Source organism: Giraffa tippelskirchi, chromosome 1 (genome assembly GCF_054371585.1).
Source record: "Giraffa tippelskirchi isolate mGirTip1 chromosome 1, T2T-mGirTip1v1.2.pri, whole genome shotgun sequence".
Taxonomy (NCBI): Eukaryota; Metazoa; Chordata; class Mammalia; order Artiodactyla; family Giraffidae; genus Giraffa; species Giraffa tippelskirchi.
Window position 1 is genome coordinate 104,755,133 of NC_137275.1, and position 18,580 is coordinate 104,773,712.

The 18,580-nt window shown below is 45.4% G+C and overlaps 1 protein-coding gene and 1 long non-coding RNA gene across 5 annotated transcripts in view; one reads left to right on the plus strand and one right to left on the minus strand.

Annotated features, from left to right (window-relative positions):
• Positions 1 to 18,580, plus strand: part of LOC145505710 (uncharacterized) — a 69,018-nt gene that overhangs the window by 29,927 nt on the left and 20,511 nt on the right. The gene's annotated exons all lie outside the window — the stretch shown is intronic.
• Positions 11,799 to 18,580, minus strand: part of LOC145505613 (uncharacterized) — a 54,249-nt gene continuing 47,467 nt past the window's right edge. For 2 of the 3 annotated variants that reach the window (XR_014053155.1, XR_014053154.1), the window contains 2 exons: positions 14,661 to 16,027; positions 11,799 to 12,972 (listed from right to left, as the gene is read on the minus strand). The gene's annotated coding sequence lies outside the window, so the exon portion shown is untranslated. Of the gene's footprint in view, positions 12,973 to 14,660; positions 16,028 to 18,580 lie in introns of those variants that run through there. The other variant, XM_081488143.1, reaches the window with a different exon arrangement.

The following is an 18,580-nucleotide window of genomic DNA, read 5'->3' on the forward strand; positions in this document are numbered from 1 at the left end:
TTTTTAAACCCGTGCTCCCCTTTGATAAACAGAACACATCATATGCTCTTCTTTTACAGTTTTTTTGAATTCTTAGGATAATTAGCTATTATTAAATATGAATGAAAGCGGAGAGGAGAAAAGCCCTGTTTATTTTCAAAGTCTACTTGATCTCCCCAGAATGCAGTCCCTCCAGGGGCATAGGATGAGACCTGCCCTCTGCACCCCCTCCACCCACGTAAACGACTGCTCAAGTTCCCACAGATTTATGCATATTCACCAGCTCTTTTTATGTTGTAATGTCCTCAGCAATTTTGGGGACTATCAAAACAGGTAAAAATTATTGAGGCCTGACAGCTGCTAAAGGTCACCAGATTAAATCCATCAGGGTTATCTCCGGTGCATCATAACACGCGGAGAGAGAAATGAACTGACCCTCGCACTTGCTACGGGACATCCCCCAATCCTTTCCACTGTCTGGTTTCATGAAAGAGCCAGGCTCCTCTCACTATTTTAGACTCCACACAAATCAGACTATAAATTAGCCAGGTGTAAAACATGCATTAAAAACAAAACAAAACAAAACAAAAAACCCTGATTATCAACATGAAACCCAAAAAGTTATGAGAAAGGGCTTTGGGAGGCTTCCCTGATGGCTCAGTTTTAAGAAGCCACCCCTCAATGCAGGAGACACGAGTTCGATCCCTAGTCAGGGAAGATTCCACAAACCACAGAGCAGCTAAGCCTGTGCACCACAGCTACTGAGCCTGCGCTCTGGAGCCGGAGCCGGAGCCGGAACCCCTGAAACCCAGGCGTCCTAGAGCTGAGCTCCGCGAGAGGGAAACCTCCGCACGAGAGGCCTGCGCGCCTCTGGGGAGCAGCCTGCACTCGCTGCAGCTAGAGAAAAGCCTGAGAAGCAGCAAAGTCCCAGCACAGCCAAAAATAATTTTTTTTTTTTTTTTTGTGTGGGGTTGGTCAGGGAAGTTGAAGGAGAGAAAAAGGGAGAAAGATGTAGAAGGTTAAAAATCTGATTCAGTCACTGGTAGTCGAGAAGCTCTATTCACACCCTAAAAATTTCTGGGTTGAATTTCCCAAAGAGCCAGAGCTCAGATTTGGGTTTAATTTAATTAAGCAAGGAGATTTATATTTTTCTGTCTGTCTTTTTCGTCGTGAAGCTTCTTAAACAATGTCTAATAATGCATAAATTTAAAAAAACTAATTATACATATACATTTTTTAAAAGTTAGATTATTCTCAAATTAAAATTTTAATTTACATAAATTAAAGAAATAATAATGGAGGCATCTAGTGGGAACGCAGAGAGGACAGTTGACAACAGAGAAGGGTGCGTGGGGAAAGAGCTGGTGAGACCCAAGGGAAATCAAGAAGGCCGGTTTTCACAGTGGGAACACTTGAAATGGGGGGAGGGGTGCTCCCAGATTCGGGAGGAAAGGAAGTCTGTGGAGAAGACCCTTCTCTGCTAACAGGGGCACTGCATGTTTGGAAGCAAAAAACAGGCCTGTGATGAGTGTGGAGGCAGGTTCTGAGATGACCCCAGGGCGCCTGCAGCTGGATTGACACTCTTGCATAATGGCCTTCTGCTTGGCTAGGCTGGGCTTGTTCACTCCCTCCTAACGGAGAGAACGGGCAAAAGCCAGCTGATGCTTCAGAGAGCAGCTTCAGAGAGCAGGGTGTCACTTCCGCCTGCTCACGATCTCGCTCTCCCAGTCACTTCAATGGAGACGGAGCCATCTGCTCCCCCACAGGGGGGCCCGTGCGGCAAAGAGGGTCCCCAGCCAGCAGCTAATGAGGACCTAAGACCCCAGTTCAACCGCAGGGAACAGAACCTTAGCCGTGGCCCTGGGCGAACTCGGGAGCGGGTCGGCCCAGGTGAACCTTGAGATGCTTCGGGCAGCAGACACCTTGACGGCAGCCTCAAGACAGCCCAGCTACGCTGCTACCCTTTCCTGACCCTTAGAAACTGTGACATAACAACACGTGTGTGCTATTTTAGCTACTAAGTTTTGGCGTCATTTGCTTTACAGTAATTGATAACTGGGGCTCCGCAGGTGGTTCAGTGGTAAAGAATCCGCCCGCCAACGCAGGAGACATGGGTTCGATCCCCTGGTGAAGGAGCTGGCAACCCACTCACTCCAGTATCCTTCTATTCTTTCTCCCCGTTTATTATCTTTATTTCTGAGTGTAAGAGAGGGTCCCAGTCATGTCTGGCTCATATTCATGCCCACTCCAATATTCTTGCCTAGAAAACCCCACGGACAGAGGAGCCTGGCGGACTACAGTCCATGGGTTCAAAAAAGAGTCGGACACGGCTTAGCAACTAAGCAACTGCAACAATAAGTAAACAATAAATAACTGAAACAAGATTTCTTAGATGTCAGTCATGCATCACCCTGACAGCACTTTGTACGTTTCTCGATACGCTGTGATAGACTCAACAATGCTTCTCCCTACAAAGTTGTCTACTTGTTAATCCCAGGAACTTGTGAATATGGTATGTTATATGGCAAAAGGAACTTTTCAGATGTGATTAAATTAAGGATCTTGAGATTGGAACATGATCCTAGAATTTCCAGGTAGAACCAGTGTAATCACAAAGGTCCTTAAAAAAGACAAGAGAGCCAGACAGGAGGGTCGAAGTCAGAAAAGGAGACGTGAGGCCAGAGGGAGCGGTCAGAGCGCCGGGGGAGGGGATGCGGCCGGGGAGGCGGGGCCCCGCCCCGGGGAGAGGCCCGCAGGCTGCTTTTCTCCAGAGCCTCCACCTATGTCCATCTCTTCGGCCCCAAGCCCTGTTTTGGATTTCTAAACTTCAAAACTGCAAGGGTTTTTTGTTTTTTTTTTTTTCTGCCAGTTATCAAAGTGAAAGTCGCTCAGTCTTTGTGACCCCATGGACTATACAGTCCATGGAATTCTCCAGGCCAGAATCCTGGGGTGGGTAGCCTTTCCCTTCTCCAGGGGATCTTCCCAACCCAGGGATTGAACCCAGGTCTCCCGCACTGTGGGAGGATTCTTTACCAACTGAGCCACAAAGGAAGCCCTCCAGTCATGAAGTCTGCGATAATTTTTTACAGAAGCAGTAGGAAACTACACATATGTATGTACTCTGTCCTATCATATTCATTAAATCAGCTCACTTTCTGTACATGGAAACATTTATTCTGAAGAAGACTTGCGCGGGGAGTTTTGGGCGCTGGTTGAGGCTCCGACTCCGTGCCCCAACACACAACATATATCATTACAGTGAACCCACTTCTGATGGAATGTGAAGGCTTAACACGTGGTAGTGTACACGTGTGCCTCCTAACTCTCAGTTAGTCTCACACCCCCTGCCTCACACTCCCCTTCTCTGCGTCTGCATCTCGGGTCCCCTCCTGCGAACATGGCCTGGACCACTCACAACAGACAGTGAGTGGGAGCCTGCTGTGCGGTGCAGGGAGCTCGGCTCGGGGCTCCGTGATGACCCAGGGGCGGGACGGGGCTTAGGGGAGGGAGACTCAGGAGGGAAGAGGTATATGTAGACATATAGCTGATTCACTTCATTGTACCGAAGAAACTAATACCGCATTGTAACGCAATTTTCCTCCGATTTAAAAAAATGTATAGGTTTACACCATGCCACCTAAGATCACCGTGTATAACAAGGCATGTGAGGGTGACGCTTCGGGAACCAGTGTTGTAGAAGGAGAGGTGCCATGTCATGCCTTTCAGAACTCAAACCTGTGAGCAGAATAAGAATCTGTTTGCTCAAGTTCTGTGTGGCTGTGAGTGCAATAGAGTTGGAAGTGATCACAAACAGCTACAAATACCAGATGAATTTGCTGGTTTAATTAGGCTTCTCAGAGTTGGAGAAGACCTCACTGGGTGCCAATCTGCTGCCTACGTGTGAGACTTCCCCTTAAAAAGCACAGTTTTTTGCTTTCATTATGAAAATGACTAGGCTAGAATGTGCTTTGCTCTGAGAGGCCCTTACAGAGGGAATGGTGGACTACTTCACACCATGACCCACGGGTGAGTAAAATAAACCCACCAGGGGCTTCCCTGCTGGTGCTGTGGTGAGGAATCCACTTGCCAGCGCCGGAGACTCGGCTTTGATCCCCGGTCTGGGACGATTCCACATGCGGCAGAGCAGCTAAGTGTGTGCACCGCAGCCACTGTGCCTGTGCCCTAGAGCCGGGAACCACAGCGCCTGCGCCCCGCACTCTGGAGCCTGTGCCCCACAACAAGAGACGACCCTGCAGTGAGAAGCCCAAGCACCAGGACTAGCAGCCCCCGCTCTCCGCAAGCAGAGAAAAGCCCAAGCAGCAATGAGGACCCAGCACAGCCAGGAATAAACAATAAATAAATAGAAGTTTTATAAAAATAAGGATAATAAACCCATCAGGACTGGTGGTTTTGGCAGTAGGCCAGTGGTTTCTAACATGGGGTGATTTTGTTCCCCAGGGAATCCTGGCAATGTTGGGATACTTCTGGTCGTCACCACCCGGTACGGCTATTGTTATCTAGCAAGCAGAATCCAAGGAGGCTGCAAAAGATCCTTCAAGGCCCAGGACACATCCCCGCATGCACAAATGCTCAAACAGTGTCATCAGTGCTAAAGATTAGAACTTCTGTGGTAAACAGTGAACATGCTAGATAGATTAAATTGTTAAAAGCTTTGGGAAGTGCAGGATCAGACAAACTGGTTTCCTGGTATTACTGTCAACTGCCCTTTGGAAGCATATGGGATTCAATATAAACAGCCTAGTCAAGGCATCAGGAGCGGGAGAGTACATCGAAGGAGAAAACAATTGACAGGGATATTATCACAGGGTGACTTTTCTGCAGTGTGGCATACCATACCATCCCTTTGTTGTTGTTGTTTAGTGACTAAATCATGTCTGACTCTTTGCGGCCCTAGGGACTACAGCCCGCCAGGCTCCTCTGTCCATGGGAGTCTCCAGGCAAAAATACTGAAGCGGGTTGCCATATCCTTCTCCAGGGAGTCTTCCTGACCCAAGGATTGGACGTGTGTCTCCTGCATTGGCAGGCAGATTCTTTACCACTGAGTCACAGGGGAAGCCCATTTCATGTCCTACCACCCAGGAAATTGTTCTCTTCACACTAAAAGCAGGGGGATAGCGGTGTGCAAGGTTAAAGGGAGTGTTATATTTACTGTGCCCTCCCTACCCTTATCCATCGTAGCGCAAAGTCAGAGAGACGGATAGCAAAGGGATGCTCCAAGCACAGAGAGCACCGTGTGGAAAGAGCCACTTGTGAAGGCCACCACTTAATGTGGGCGAATGTGTGTCTCGTTTTGTAAGAAAAAGACAAACCCTCTCCCAGAGTGGCTGTGCCGTCCTGCATTCTCACAGGCAGCGAACGAGCGCTCCTGTCACGTCACACCCTCTCCAGCATGAGGTGGGGTCCGTGCTCTGGACGCCAGCCGTTCTCACAGTTGTGGTGGTATCTCCTTGTTTTAATTTGCATTTTTCTCCGATGATGTGATGCTGAGTCATCGTTTCATACACTTATTTGCCACCTGTATAGGTTCTTTGATGGGATGTTAAGATCTTCATTCTATTTTTGACCAGGATGGTTTTCTTTTTCCTTACTGAGTTTTAAGATTTCATTGTACATGTTGGATAAGCCCTGTATCAGATGGGTCTTTTTCTCCTGCTGGGGCTTCTTCTCTCTTTCTCTTGACATTGTCTTTCCTGGAGAACCAGTTTTTAATTCAGTGAAGTTCAGTTTATCACGTATTTCTTTCACGAAGCATGTCTTTGGTGTTGTTTGGAAAAATGTATCACCATATTCAAGGTCATCTAGGTTTTCTCCTATGTTACCCTGCAGGAGTTTTGCAGTTTTGTATTTTGCATTTAGGTCTACTATCAATTTTAATTTTTGTGAAGAGTATAATGTGTGTGCCTAGGTCATTTTTTTGTTTTGCTTTGTTTTGTTTTGGGGTCTTTTCATGCCCTGGAGAAGGAAATGGCAACCCACTCCAGTACTCTTGCCTGGAGAATCCCAGGGACAGGGGAGCCTGGTGGGCTGCCGTCTATGGGGTCGCACAGAGTCGGACGCGACTGACGCGACTTAGCAGCAGCAGCAGCATATAAATGCTTATTTGTTTCAGCATCATTGAAAAACTATCTCTGCTTCATTGTATTGCCTTTGCTACTCAAAGATCAGTTGAATACATTTATGTGGGTCTATTCTAAAACTTTGTATTCTTTTCCACTATTTGTCCAATTTTTCACCAAGACCACACTCCCTTGATTATTGTATCTTAGTAATTAGGTCTTGAATCAGGTAATGCGAGTCCTTCAACTTTGTTCTTCTCCTTCAATGTTGTGTTGAATATTCTGGATACTTCGCCTTTTATGTTAGACTGACCCTACCTGGATAATCCCAGATAATCTCCAACTGTTAAGATTCAGAACCTTAAAATCTGCCAAGTTTTTTTTTTTTTTTTTTTTTTTTGCCATGTAGCATGACTGTTATGAAATTCACAGGGATGAGGATGTAGGCATCCTAGCCGTCATTCTGCCCACACAGACAGTGATATTGAAGTTTCATAACCTGATAGATGGTGAGTTTTCAGGGGCCCATACTGATACCATCACCACTGACATGCACAAGAAGTCTCTTGCTGCTAGATGGTCCCAACTAACTACCCCACATCCTCACACCCATGCGTGCAGTATTGTTGTTATTTAGTCGCTAAGTGATGTCTGGCTCTTTGTGACCCCATGGACTGCAGCATGCCAGGCTCCTCTATTTTCTTCTATCTCCTGGAGTTTGCTCAAATTCATGCCCATTGAGTCAATGATGCTATCTAACCATCTCATCCTCTGCCACCCTCTTCTCCTGTTCGTTTCCTCTTTCCTAGCGTCAGACTCTTCAAATGAGCTGACTTTTTGCATTCAGCTTACAAGTCTTTCCAATGCATATTCACAGTTGATTTCCTTTAGGATTGACTGGTTTGATCTCCTTGCACTCCAAGCGACTCTCAAGAGTCTTCTCCCGCATCACAATTCGAAAGCATCAATTCTTTGGTGCTCAGCCTTCTTTCTGGTCCAACTCTTACATCTGTACATGACTGCTGGTAAAACTGTAGCTTTGACTATACTCTGTTGGCAAAATGATGTCTCTACTTTTTGATGTGCTGTCTAGGTTTGTCATAGCTTTCCTTCCAAGGAGCAAATGTCTTTTACTTTCATGGCTGCCGTCACCATCTGCAGTGGTTTTGGAGCCCCCCAAAATAAAATTTGTTATTACATTCAGTATTGTCTTACTACTTGCGCTCAGGTAGTAACTCCCATGAACTGATCCTGTAGGGATTTTCACATGGGATTTGAAAAGGTCTTAGACTTACCCTGGTTCGATTCCTAGGTTGAGAAGATTGCCTGGAGAAGGGATAGGCTACCCACTCCAGCATTCTTGGGATTCCCTGTGGCTCAGCTGGTGAAGAATCTGCCTGCAATGCAGGAGACCTGTGTTCAATCCCTGGGTTGGGAAGATCCCCTGGTGAAGAGGAAAGCTACCCACTCAAGTATTGTGGCCTGGAGAATTCCATGGACTGGATAGTTCATGGGGTCACAAAGAGTTGGACATGACTGAGCGACTTGCACTCACTAGATTTACCCACTGCCAATGTCAAAAAGCAGTTTTTGCCATTTTCCATATGGTCTGTATATATCTTATTTATTGTTACTTGTCTTTCAATAGAAAAGGCTCAGACATTCTCAATCAATCCTTACTCTTCAAGTAAAAGAATCTCCTTAAGTATTAGTGCAAATAATCCGTGCAAATGTATGGCATATACATAACTTGTACTCTTTTCCCATGCCCAAGGTAGACATTGTTAATTGTTTGTGGCACTCTTTCCCAGAGAACTAGCTATCAGCCTCAGAACTTATCCTAAGATAGATCTAGGAAGCTACTATCAATGAAGCAATGGCAGCAGGGTTTTCATGCTGGCAACTCACAGAGAGCTGCTCAGTAAACAAGACCATGTGTGTTGGTCTATCTTTTCCTACTTTTATGTGTTGGCTTTTTTTTTTTATGTTAAACTTCATAGATTGCATGCTAGACTTGCTGATGAGATTTTTTTTTTTTTTTACATTTTACAGGGAAAAATACTTCTTGGAAACAACCCAGCAGGATAACAACTAAAGCTCCTGTATCATTTTCTGTATTTTTTTGGAGAGGGGACTCTGCTGGGGGTTAGCTGCTGTGCACGCAGGCTTTTCTGTAGCTGTGGCGAGCAGGGGCTGCTCCTGGTCGTGGAGAGCAGCCTTCTCCTTGCAGCGGCTTCTTGTTACGGAGCACCAGCTCTACGTGCATGGGCTCAGTGGTTGCAGCTCAGGCTCTGGAGTGTGGACCACGGAGTTGTGACGCACGGGCTTGGTTGCTCCGCGGCATGTGGGATCTTCTTGAGCCAGTATCAAACCAGGGTTCCCTGCATGAGCAGGTGGGTTCTTAACCACTAAACCGCAAGGCAAGTCCCATTTTCTGTCCTTCAGTTTCTCAATCAGACATCTAGATGCTGAGTTCAGAGAGGCCTTAATTCAGTGACAGAATCTGGAGCTGGTCATGTCTGAGCTTGGCAGCATACAAACTTCTCTTTGCAACAGTAGGTTGTCTTTGCAAAATTTTTCAGGAACATTTGGAATGGCTCTAAATTTTATATAATAAAGCTCTATTATGAAATATCTGGTTATATTATGAGGCTGGCTCTTCTGCCAGTTAAATCATATTCTCTGTACTCTATTACAGTGAAATATTGTGGTATGGCTCTCTAACTTCGTGTGGAGATTGCAAACAGTTGCTATATTTCTTGCACCTCCAGCAACTGTTTATTATACATCCCTTGGGACATTGCATTTACATCAATGTTTGTAGCTTTTAAAATCTCAAGATGGAGATCTTATATATAAAGGGATAGCAATGTTCTTTGGGGACGGAGAAGGCAGTGGCACCCCACTCCAGTACTCTTGCCTGGAAAATCCCATGGACGGAGAAGCCTGGTAGGCTATAGTCCATGGGGTCGCTAAGAGTCGGACACGACTGAGCGACTTCACTTTCACTTTTCCCTTTCATGCACTGGAGAAGGAAATGGCAACCCACTCCAGTATTCTTGCCTGGAGAATCCCAGGGACGGCAGAGCCTGATGGGCTGCCGTCTATGGGGTCGCACAGAGTCGGACACGACTGAAGCGACTTAGCAGTAGCAGCAGCAGTAAGCTATACAAGTTAGCCCTTTACAGATCACATGTTATTGTTAGTTGCTAAGTTATATCTGATTCTTTTGCAATCCATGGACTGTAGCCCTCCAGGATCCTCTGACGATGGGATTTCCCAGATGAGAATATTGGAGTGGGTTGCGATTTCCTCCTCCAGGGGTTCTTCCCAACCCAGGGACTGAACCCACGTCTCCTGCATTGGCAGGCAGGTTCTTGACCGCTGAGCCACCAGGGAAGCCAAATGGACTACCTAATATTGTTGAAAAGATTCATTCAGGTAGGATTCATTAATCTAAACTCACAACAGATGAAGACCACAGAGAGAAGGGGGTTGTCAGATAGCAGAAGTAGCTTAGCTTGGTGGTAGTGGTGGTGGTTTAGTTGCTCAGTCGGGTCCGACTCTTATGACCCCATGGACAGTACCTCACCAGGCTTCTCTGTTCATGGGATTCTCCAGGCAAGAATACTGGAGTGGGTTGCCATTTCTTTCTCCAGGGTATCTTCCCAACCCAGGAATCGAACCCAGGTCTCCTGCATTGCAGGCAGATTCTTTACCAACTGAGCTATGAGGGAAGCAAACAAACCAGCCGACAAAACCCTGGCAACTCTGTGTTCCACCAGCGAAAAGAATGCTTTAGATATAAAATGTATTAAAACCAACTACCCCGGGCTGTCCTCTCTCCTGTCGGTATTTTGTAAGGTGACGCCATAGTCTACCATCAGTGGGTCATTAAGCAACCCTCTTGTAAGCCAGCGTGAGTTTGAGGACCACTGAGCATGGTAAATTTGCCCTTCTGCACCAGAATTAAATGAATACCGACACTAAATAACACTGCAGTGATCTTCCTAGATCTCTGCTGGGGTAGTTAATAGCCCGTGGAATGCCTCATTTCCTCCCTGACATGGTGTGCTCTGAACAACAGCGACCCATTTGGAGGGCTGTGCAAAACAAAACAGACACAGGCTAGTTCAACACTTAACAGTAAATTGTTGGTCTTCTTTTTTTTTCGGTTTATCACTGTCAGTGTTTTTAATGGTTACTCCTTTATGCAAAAGGAGTCACAGATCTGCTCAATTTACAAATGTAGCACACAAGACTCACCGCTAGAGGTTTAAACACAGCAATCCTTTTTAAAAACATATTTTTCATTTATTTGTGACATGAGTTGTTTTTGAAATTTGTGAGTAGGTTGCCAACACGGATATTGAGATTTTATATGGCAATACAGATTCTTTTGGAAAGAAGTTTGGCAACGCTAGACTTGAATTTTGTAAGGAGTCTGTAGAGAAGACAGCTTCAGTTTCTCCAGTTCTTCATAGACCCAAAGCTTCTGCTTCCTAGGGATGGATGTGTGTGTTAGTTTCTCAATCGTGTCTGACTCTTTGCGACCCCATGAACGGCAGCCCACCAGGCTCCTCTGTCCATGGGATTGCAAGAATACCATACTAGAGTGGGGTGCCATTTCCTTCTCCAGGGGATCTTCCCAACCCAGGCATTCAACCCGGGGCTCCCACATTGCAGTACCCAATCCAATTAATGTCTTTTATACCTTCTTGTTGCCTCTACCCAGCCTAAGCCCTTGCTACTCAGTGTGGTCCATGGATGAGCAGCATCAGCATCACTCGGGAGCTTATTAGACACGCAGCATCCCAGACCGCATGCGCTTAACCAGATCCTTGGGTGAACCGAGTGCCTTTTAGAGACTCGGATGGAAGCCATAGATTGTTTCCTTCTGAGGGTTTCTTTGGCTTCCTCTGCCTCTGGTGTTTATTTCAGTCTCGCCCCCACCTTCCTCCTCCGTTTCCTTTGTTCTCTGAATTTAACACTTGCGCTGATACACTCTGTTCTGCTCCGGTCTCCCCTCACTCTCTGCGGACATTCAGAGGACGGACACTGATATCCGAGCAGGTCCAAACACTCTCATCTCTACATTAAGCGTGCGAGTCAAGTGAGCACAGTTGGGACCTCCCAGGCGGTCCTGTGGTTAAGAATCCGCCTGCCAGTGCTGGGCACGCGGGTTCAAGCCTGGTCTGGGAGGGTCCCGTGTGCCACTAAGCCCATGCGCCACGATTGAGCCCACGCGCCTGGAACCTGGTGCTCCCGGCCAGAGAAGCCCCCACAGCGAGAGGCTCTCACACCAGAACCGCTAGAGAAGGCCAGTGCAACCAAAGATAAATACATTATAAAAGCAAAATTAAATGAACAGCTTTTCCTATATAGAATTGCAGGGTATCTGGCTTGAAGTGGACGTTACGGAGGTCACGAAGTCACAGACTTCCTAGGGTCAGCTGACTATGTCCCTATCCTAACCCTGGAAGCTGTTGTGTGATCTTACATGGAAAATAAAAGGGTCTTTGCTGATGTAATTATCAAATCTAGGTAGCTAGATGATTGACAGATAGATATTGACAGATAAAAAGAGCACACGCATGCTCAGTGGCTCAGGCATGTCTGACTCTCTTATACCCCATGGGCTGTAGCCCACCAGGCTCCTCTGCCGGAGTCCTGCTCCAGCTGGTCCAGGGTTCCCTCAGGATGGACGGCGTCTGCGATGCGAATGAGAAGACACAGCGAGTCTCGGTGTTTCCAAGTGTCTCCTGACTTTATTGTTTTCAAGACAGCTTTTATATTTTTAGTGGTACATAGAAACAAATGTAACGTGTAGAGTCATACCAAATCAGCTTAATGGGTCAGCAGTTTTGACCCTTGTGGACACCGTTTGCATATCTTAGTTACAAAAAGTTTCATTTTGTTTACATCATCTCCTGGCCTGGGGGCCTGCTAACATCTTGTGACTCTTTATTGATAAGGGTTGATCAGCCAGAACACGTTTGTATCAGGCACAGCAGGAAAGAATTCATCAACAGAAAGTTTCAAGGTAAAACCTGTTTTCGGTAATCTATCCTACGCCTTGAGTCTAACGGAAAAGAATGGGGTCCCATAAAGTCATAGAACAGCAAGCTGAAACAATGTAGCGCAAAGGTCAGTTCTTAGCAAAAATCACCAGCTGAATTAACAATTGTCTTACTATTTGTATTAAGGCTAAGGTTTTATTTTTATAATTCTTAAACTATTATATTTTTATTATGTAGGCTAAATATGTTAAGAACAAAAATATAGCAAGTAAATATAGACTAAGTAACAGTTTCATAAAGCAGTATTTCTTATGTTTTCTAATAAGCCCTTTCCTACGAAGGACTCTGTGCCCATTGGGGCTGTCTGTGCTGAGGCTCTTAATGCTGTTTATTGTTAAGGAGCGGTCATGCACATTAGCTCCAAAGGCACAGGTATTTTTATCAAGCAAACTAATATACTAGTAAGAGAAGTTTAAATTAAAATACTCTATATCCTAGATAATCTTATACGGAATTACCGTTCAGGGGCCATGAAGTTTTCAGATTGATCTATTTGAGAAGAGATCAGGAAAGGCCTTCTACCTAAGTCACAGAAAATAAGAAGAGGTTTATTATAGCAAACGTCAGAAAGATAGGTATCATCTTTAAGGTGAGTGCTGAGGCAGCCTTCTGAGAATTCCCTGAGGCTTGAGTTGCTCTGCTCGTCAGGTCTTCTCCTCATGACTCTGTCATGGGTGGGATCTCGTGAGCTGGCTCCCAGCACTCCTCTGTCCATGGGATTCTCCAGGCAAGAATACTGGAGTGGGTTGCCATTTCCTCCTCCAGGGGATCTTCCCGACCCAGGGATCGAACCCGGGTCTTCTGCATTGCAGGCAGGTTCTGAGCCATGTGGGAAGCTGAGAGAGAGAGACATGTTACAGATGTTAGACCTGTTGGATGTGTTAGACATGGAGGATCAGAGGCCCCAAACCCACTGAATAAGGGACTGCATTTTAACAAGTCGCTAAGTGATTCACATACAGATTAAAGCATGAGAAACCCGGCCCTAAACAATTTCAATTAGCAACCTTGCCAGTGTCTTCTTGATCCCATGTTTGTGTTACTGGGACGTGTAAAGCCTCGCTTCTCCTCTGTCTCACCTAAGTCTGTGAGATAATGCTAGCAGGACCACAAATTCCAGGAGACTAAAGACACCCAGATTCTAAATCAGAGGGTGAGGCCCCTCCAACGCCTTATAAGACACTCTGAGAACAAAGGCAGATAATGTGCCAGTGAGCTGTTTGAGGCAAAGAAAGGCAGGGTTGCTAATGCCTTCACTTCGCTTCACCCAGGCAAAGGGTGTTTATTAAAATGTTTACCTGAAAGGGGGTTCCATATGACAATTGAAAGCAACAAAGAGCACAACATTGCTACTGAATATTTGAATATAAAAATTCTCAGCTAGGACTCAAAATAATATCCTATTAAACTATTTTAGAAGAATGGAAATTTACACAAAGTGGACAATTAAAGAAACGCATCTGCCGATCCTAAATTCAGACATGCCAACCCCGCACAGCAGTGCCTGCAATAAAGGGCTTCACTGTCTCCAGCTCTTCCCCAGGCTGGCGCTGCCCGGTTTTCCTGGGTAACAGTGCATCCAATCTAACAGGAGAGAGGAGTGAAGGAGTTCTAGACCATCTGCAGATTTTCATGACAGCAGAAAAGAGGCAACAATGGGTAGATTAGAGTGAATTTGAATTTCCTCCCCAAGGGAAAATTTGGGAGGCATTTTTGAAGTCAAAATATTCACGGTGTATGGAGTAGAACACTTCTATTTTATTCTATCTAGAGACATAAAAGGTAAACCTGAGCAAATATTGGAAGAGATTCAGTACAGAAAAATAAGAGAATTTTAAAAAGGACACCCAACCACTTAGGTAATCCATGGCATGATGGAGACATGGGGGACAATACAAAAATAAAAGGGAGGCTTCCCTGGAGGCTCAGTGGCAAAGAATCCGCTTGCCAAGGCAGGAGACACGGGTTCGATCCTCGATCCAGGAAGATCCACATGCTGCCGTAGAGCAATTAAGCCCATTTGCCACAACCACTGAACCTGTGCTCTAGAGCCTGTGAGCCGCAGCTACTGAAGCCCACCTGTCCTAGAGCCCACGCTCCACAGCAGGAGAAGCCACGGCAATGAGACACCTCACACAGCAGCCGGAGAGGCTGTGCAACTGGAGAAAAGCCCACACAGCAGTGAGGACCCAGCACGGCCAAAAATAAATAAAATTACAAAAGGAGGAAATCTAGTACTTTGTACCTACCATACTTCACATTATCTCATTTATCCTTATAAAAATGGTCACAATGGATAAATATCTGTTTTCTAGAAGAGAAAATTGAGACTCAGAGATTGATCGAGTCACACAAAGAACAGGTTGTGCAGGAAAATAAATAAATAGCACATGTTTCTATAGACATGATTAGTTTATCATTGAGGTATGGAGATAATATCTTTAGCAGAATTCAAGTGTATTTGTGCTATTCAAAACATTTACAAGGGCCCATATATTCTATGTAAGAAATGGTATTGACTTACAACTCAGTGGTAAAGAATCCACTTGCAATGCAGAAGTAGGAGATGTGGGTTCGATCCCTGAGTCAGGAAGATCCCCTGGAGACGGAAATGGCCACCCACTTCAATACTCTTGCCTGGAGAATCTCAGGGACAGAGGAGCTTGGCGGGTGACAGTCCATGGGGTGACGAAGAGTCGGACAGCACTTGGCAACTAAATAACACAAAATGAACAACAGGGTTATTTCAGAGGGTTTTCAATTCCTCAGGAGCCTGGGAATTAGCATGAATCTGGAAACTTGGAAGTGAAGGGAGCTGCTAAAATTGACAGAAGACAATGATCTATCCCACATAATTAAGTCTCACTCATTTAGTCAGCAACTTGCATGAAATGACCATTTCTGGGCAGCACTGGTAGGCAGTAGGGATGCGAAGGTGATTAAAAGGAAGTCTTCATTCTTGAGGGCTTCTCCTAAGGCCGCAAGGCGGAGGTGATCAGACATAATTCAGTGTGAAAAATGCTGTAGTGGAGGTAAGAAACAGACAGCACACAGACAGGAAGAACAAAAGGAGAATCAATCAGACATCAAGCTTGCTTGCCGTGGGAATTCAAGCAGCCAGAACAATGGAGGTTTATTCCATCTGCAAATAAGGCCAAATACTGTAGAATATAAATGAAAGAACAAGCCAGGGAAAGGGACCAGCGTTCCATATGGAAACAATCATGCCCGTGTCCTATACGTCTCCGGTTCCAGTCTGAACGCTGCAAGTTCTCATCATTATTTGGTTCGCAGCTCCCTTTGGGCATGTAATCATCTTGGCTGTTATATATCAGCAGCTTTCTAATTGGTCTCCTCGTATCCATTCTGGCCCAACTCCAAGGCAGTCATCATGCCAAAGGCTTTTCCTTTGCAATGCAAATTAGATCAAGTCACCTACCCTTCCTCTGCTTTTAAAACTTCAATATCTTCTCATTTCTCTTAGAATATTGTGAGGTGTTTAGCACAAGCTGAAAGCCTGCAAAAGCCCCACCTGGTCTGTAGCCCCATCCGCCCCTCCGTCTTCCATTCTCCAGCTGCAACTCTGTTTCCAGGGCTTGGATCCTGACAGATCCCTCCAGCAGAAGTCTCTGCACTTCTGTTTCTTGGCTGCGAAAGTCTCTATATAGCTGAATCAGCAAGTTGACTTTTTCTCATCGTCTTTCCTGACAGAGAAGTGTGTGTTACTCACCCTTAAAAATAAACTGTTTTTTAATAATAACAAGTGGCAGAGCTGAGGGGCCAAGTCTGTGTTTCTGAAAACACAAAACCGGAGGTTCCATCTTGGCTCTGCCCTTTACCAGCTGTGTAACTTTGAACTGTTTCTTCATGGCTAAAGGCCAATACCCGCTCCTAGAATAATGAAAAAGATCAGATAAATAATACATGTAAAATATTTTTCCATGGTAGTTCTGACTCAGAATTTATTGTCTCAGTGAACATTTTTTTCCCCTTCACCGTACTCTCTTCTCTTAATTTTTTTCCCCTGCGTCTGTTAATGTTTGCAGTTTTTCTATGACATGTCTGATGCTGCTAGTTAGTTGCTCAGCCATGTTTTGCAGCCCCATGGACTGTAGCCCTCCAGACTCCTCTGTTTGCGGAATTCGCCAGGCAAGAATACTGGAGTGGGTTGCCATTTCCTTCTCCAGGGGATCTTCCCAAATCAGGGATCACACCCGCGTCTCCTGTGTCTCCTGCGTTGCAGGCAGTTTTTTTTATCACTGAGCCACCAGGGGAGTTTGACGATGAGGCCGGGTGAATCTAATTTTATGCACCTGCTTGTTCTCAGAGTGAGATGTTGGTTTAAGGACTCATGTCCTGTTTTAATTCTAGGGGAAAAATGTCAGTTTTTTTTTTTTTAAATGTATTGTTTCTTTACAACTCTCTCCATTTTTTTTTTGAATTCTATTATTCATGTTGAGAAAATGTTCTCCGTGGAACACTGCCCTGTTTAGAAGAGCGGGTTAACATTTTCTAAACGTCTAAGTAGTAACTATGTCAGAGGCTCTGTCAACTATGTCCGCCCTGCTGTTCAGCGTGCAATCCGCCATAGACAACAGGCAGACGGTGGGGGTGGCGCGTTCCGGTGAAACTGGAGGCTGGATTTCACCGAAGACTGCAGTCTGCCGACCCTTGACTTTGAGCACACTCTTCTGCGTTATGTGGTTCCAGTCTTTGTTTGCCTTTGAGCTGCTTCACAACTCGACATCCAGTCCAGCTGGTGCTAGTGCTCAAGAATCCACCTGCCAATGGAGGAGACCCAAGAGACCCAGGTTCGATGCCTGAGTCAGGAAGATCCCCTGGAGGAGGGCATGACAACCCGCTCCAGTATTCTTGCCTGGGAAATCCCAAGGACAGAGGAGCCTGGTAGGCTAGTCCACGGGGTCCCAGAGTCGGCCCTTGCTGAGTGGCTGAGCACACAGCAACTCTACAAACTGTGAGTAACAGTGATGGGAAAGAATTCCTGTGCCTGGTGTATTGATTTGATATGATTTCAAATCTACTACGTTGTTTCAATCCAGTTATTTATGACAAAGACAACACAAAATCAGCCAAATAAGAAGCTGCTCTTTGAGGTCAAGTTGATTTCAGAATGAGAGGAGTTTTGCAGGATGGTTGACAAGTAGCCCAGTCGCTGGAGGCGTCTGGACAAGGGCAGGTGGAGGCGCAGCTGTGGAACGGTAACAGACTGTGCATACGGGGACTTGTGAGGAGTGTCTGGGAGGGCGCATCTTGGCAAAAATCACCCTTGGCGTGGCCCTGGGGCGATCCGAGACACTTCTCCTGTGTTGGCGGGGTCACTCTTGGCAGGTGGTGACGTTAGACTGAGCAGCAGCTTCAGGAAGAGAAAGGACCTCTGCACCTGCCTCAGGGAGGAGTCCTCATAGACAGCGGCTTTGCAATGGTTCCTGGAGTGATAACCCCCAGAGCAGCCCGCTCTGCAGGCCGGCATGGCGGCGCCTGGTTGCCTAGCAACCAAGATCTAACAACAAGGGACCTTCCTTTCTGCACCGGCAGCTGCGACTCAGCTCTCGGGTAGTCAAACCCTCTGTCCCTGTACCAACTCCTGCAAAGGTGCGCCTCGAGCTAAATCTGGACTCTCTTCCTTTCATCTCCCCTTGCCTGAACCAACAAGGCGATCAATCTATCATTTGTTTGGAGTATGCTCTTTCTCTGTTGGCTTATTAAGATACTTTATCTGCTATTAGCCTGTAAAATTCTTATGAATCTTGCTGTGAACTTATGTTAAATAAGCTGTTGGCAAAGACAAACTCAGTCTCTGAGCATAATTGGCCATCCCTGAAACAGAGCATCCACAGATATGAGAAAGTCTGACCCATGGAGGTTCGATTCACTCAAGAATGAACCTCAAATCTGCTTGCAAAAAAACCTCTTTTACATTGTCTATTTGTAAATTAATCTCAACATTCCTTTAACTCAGTATAAATTTATCCTTCTTTGACTTCTTCAAAACAGTTGTAACATCTTACAGATTTCCTCATTAATAATGAGCTAAATTCCGTCTTTAACTTGTGTTCATTGTGGATCTGTATGAAAATCATGATTTCATCTTTAAAACAAAATATCCTTTAACATACATATGTTGGAACCTCTCAGTCTTCATGGCACCTTACTGGCCTTTCATAATTTTCTTCTGTATTATAGACTCTTAATATTATACTGGCCAAACTCTTTTAACAATGTCTGTTCTATATTTCAGCTACTTAATGAATGCCTTCTTTAAATGATGATTCTTCTCACTGCTAAGATTTCTATTAGATTGCCACTTCTTTTTTTATTTCACTGCTGCTTGTTTTGTTTTATAGTTTCTTATAGATTTATAGTACCTTGTGGATGTAGTTTCTGTACTTATTTCTTTGAGTTTCTAAAACATGTCGTAAAAAC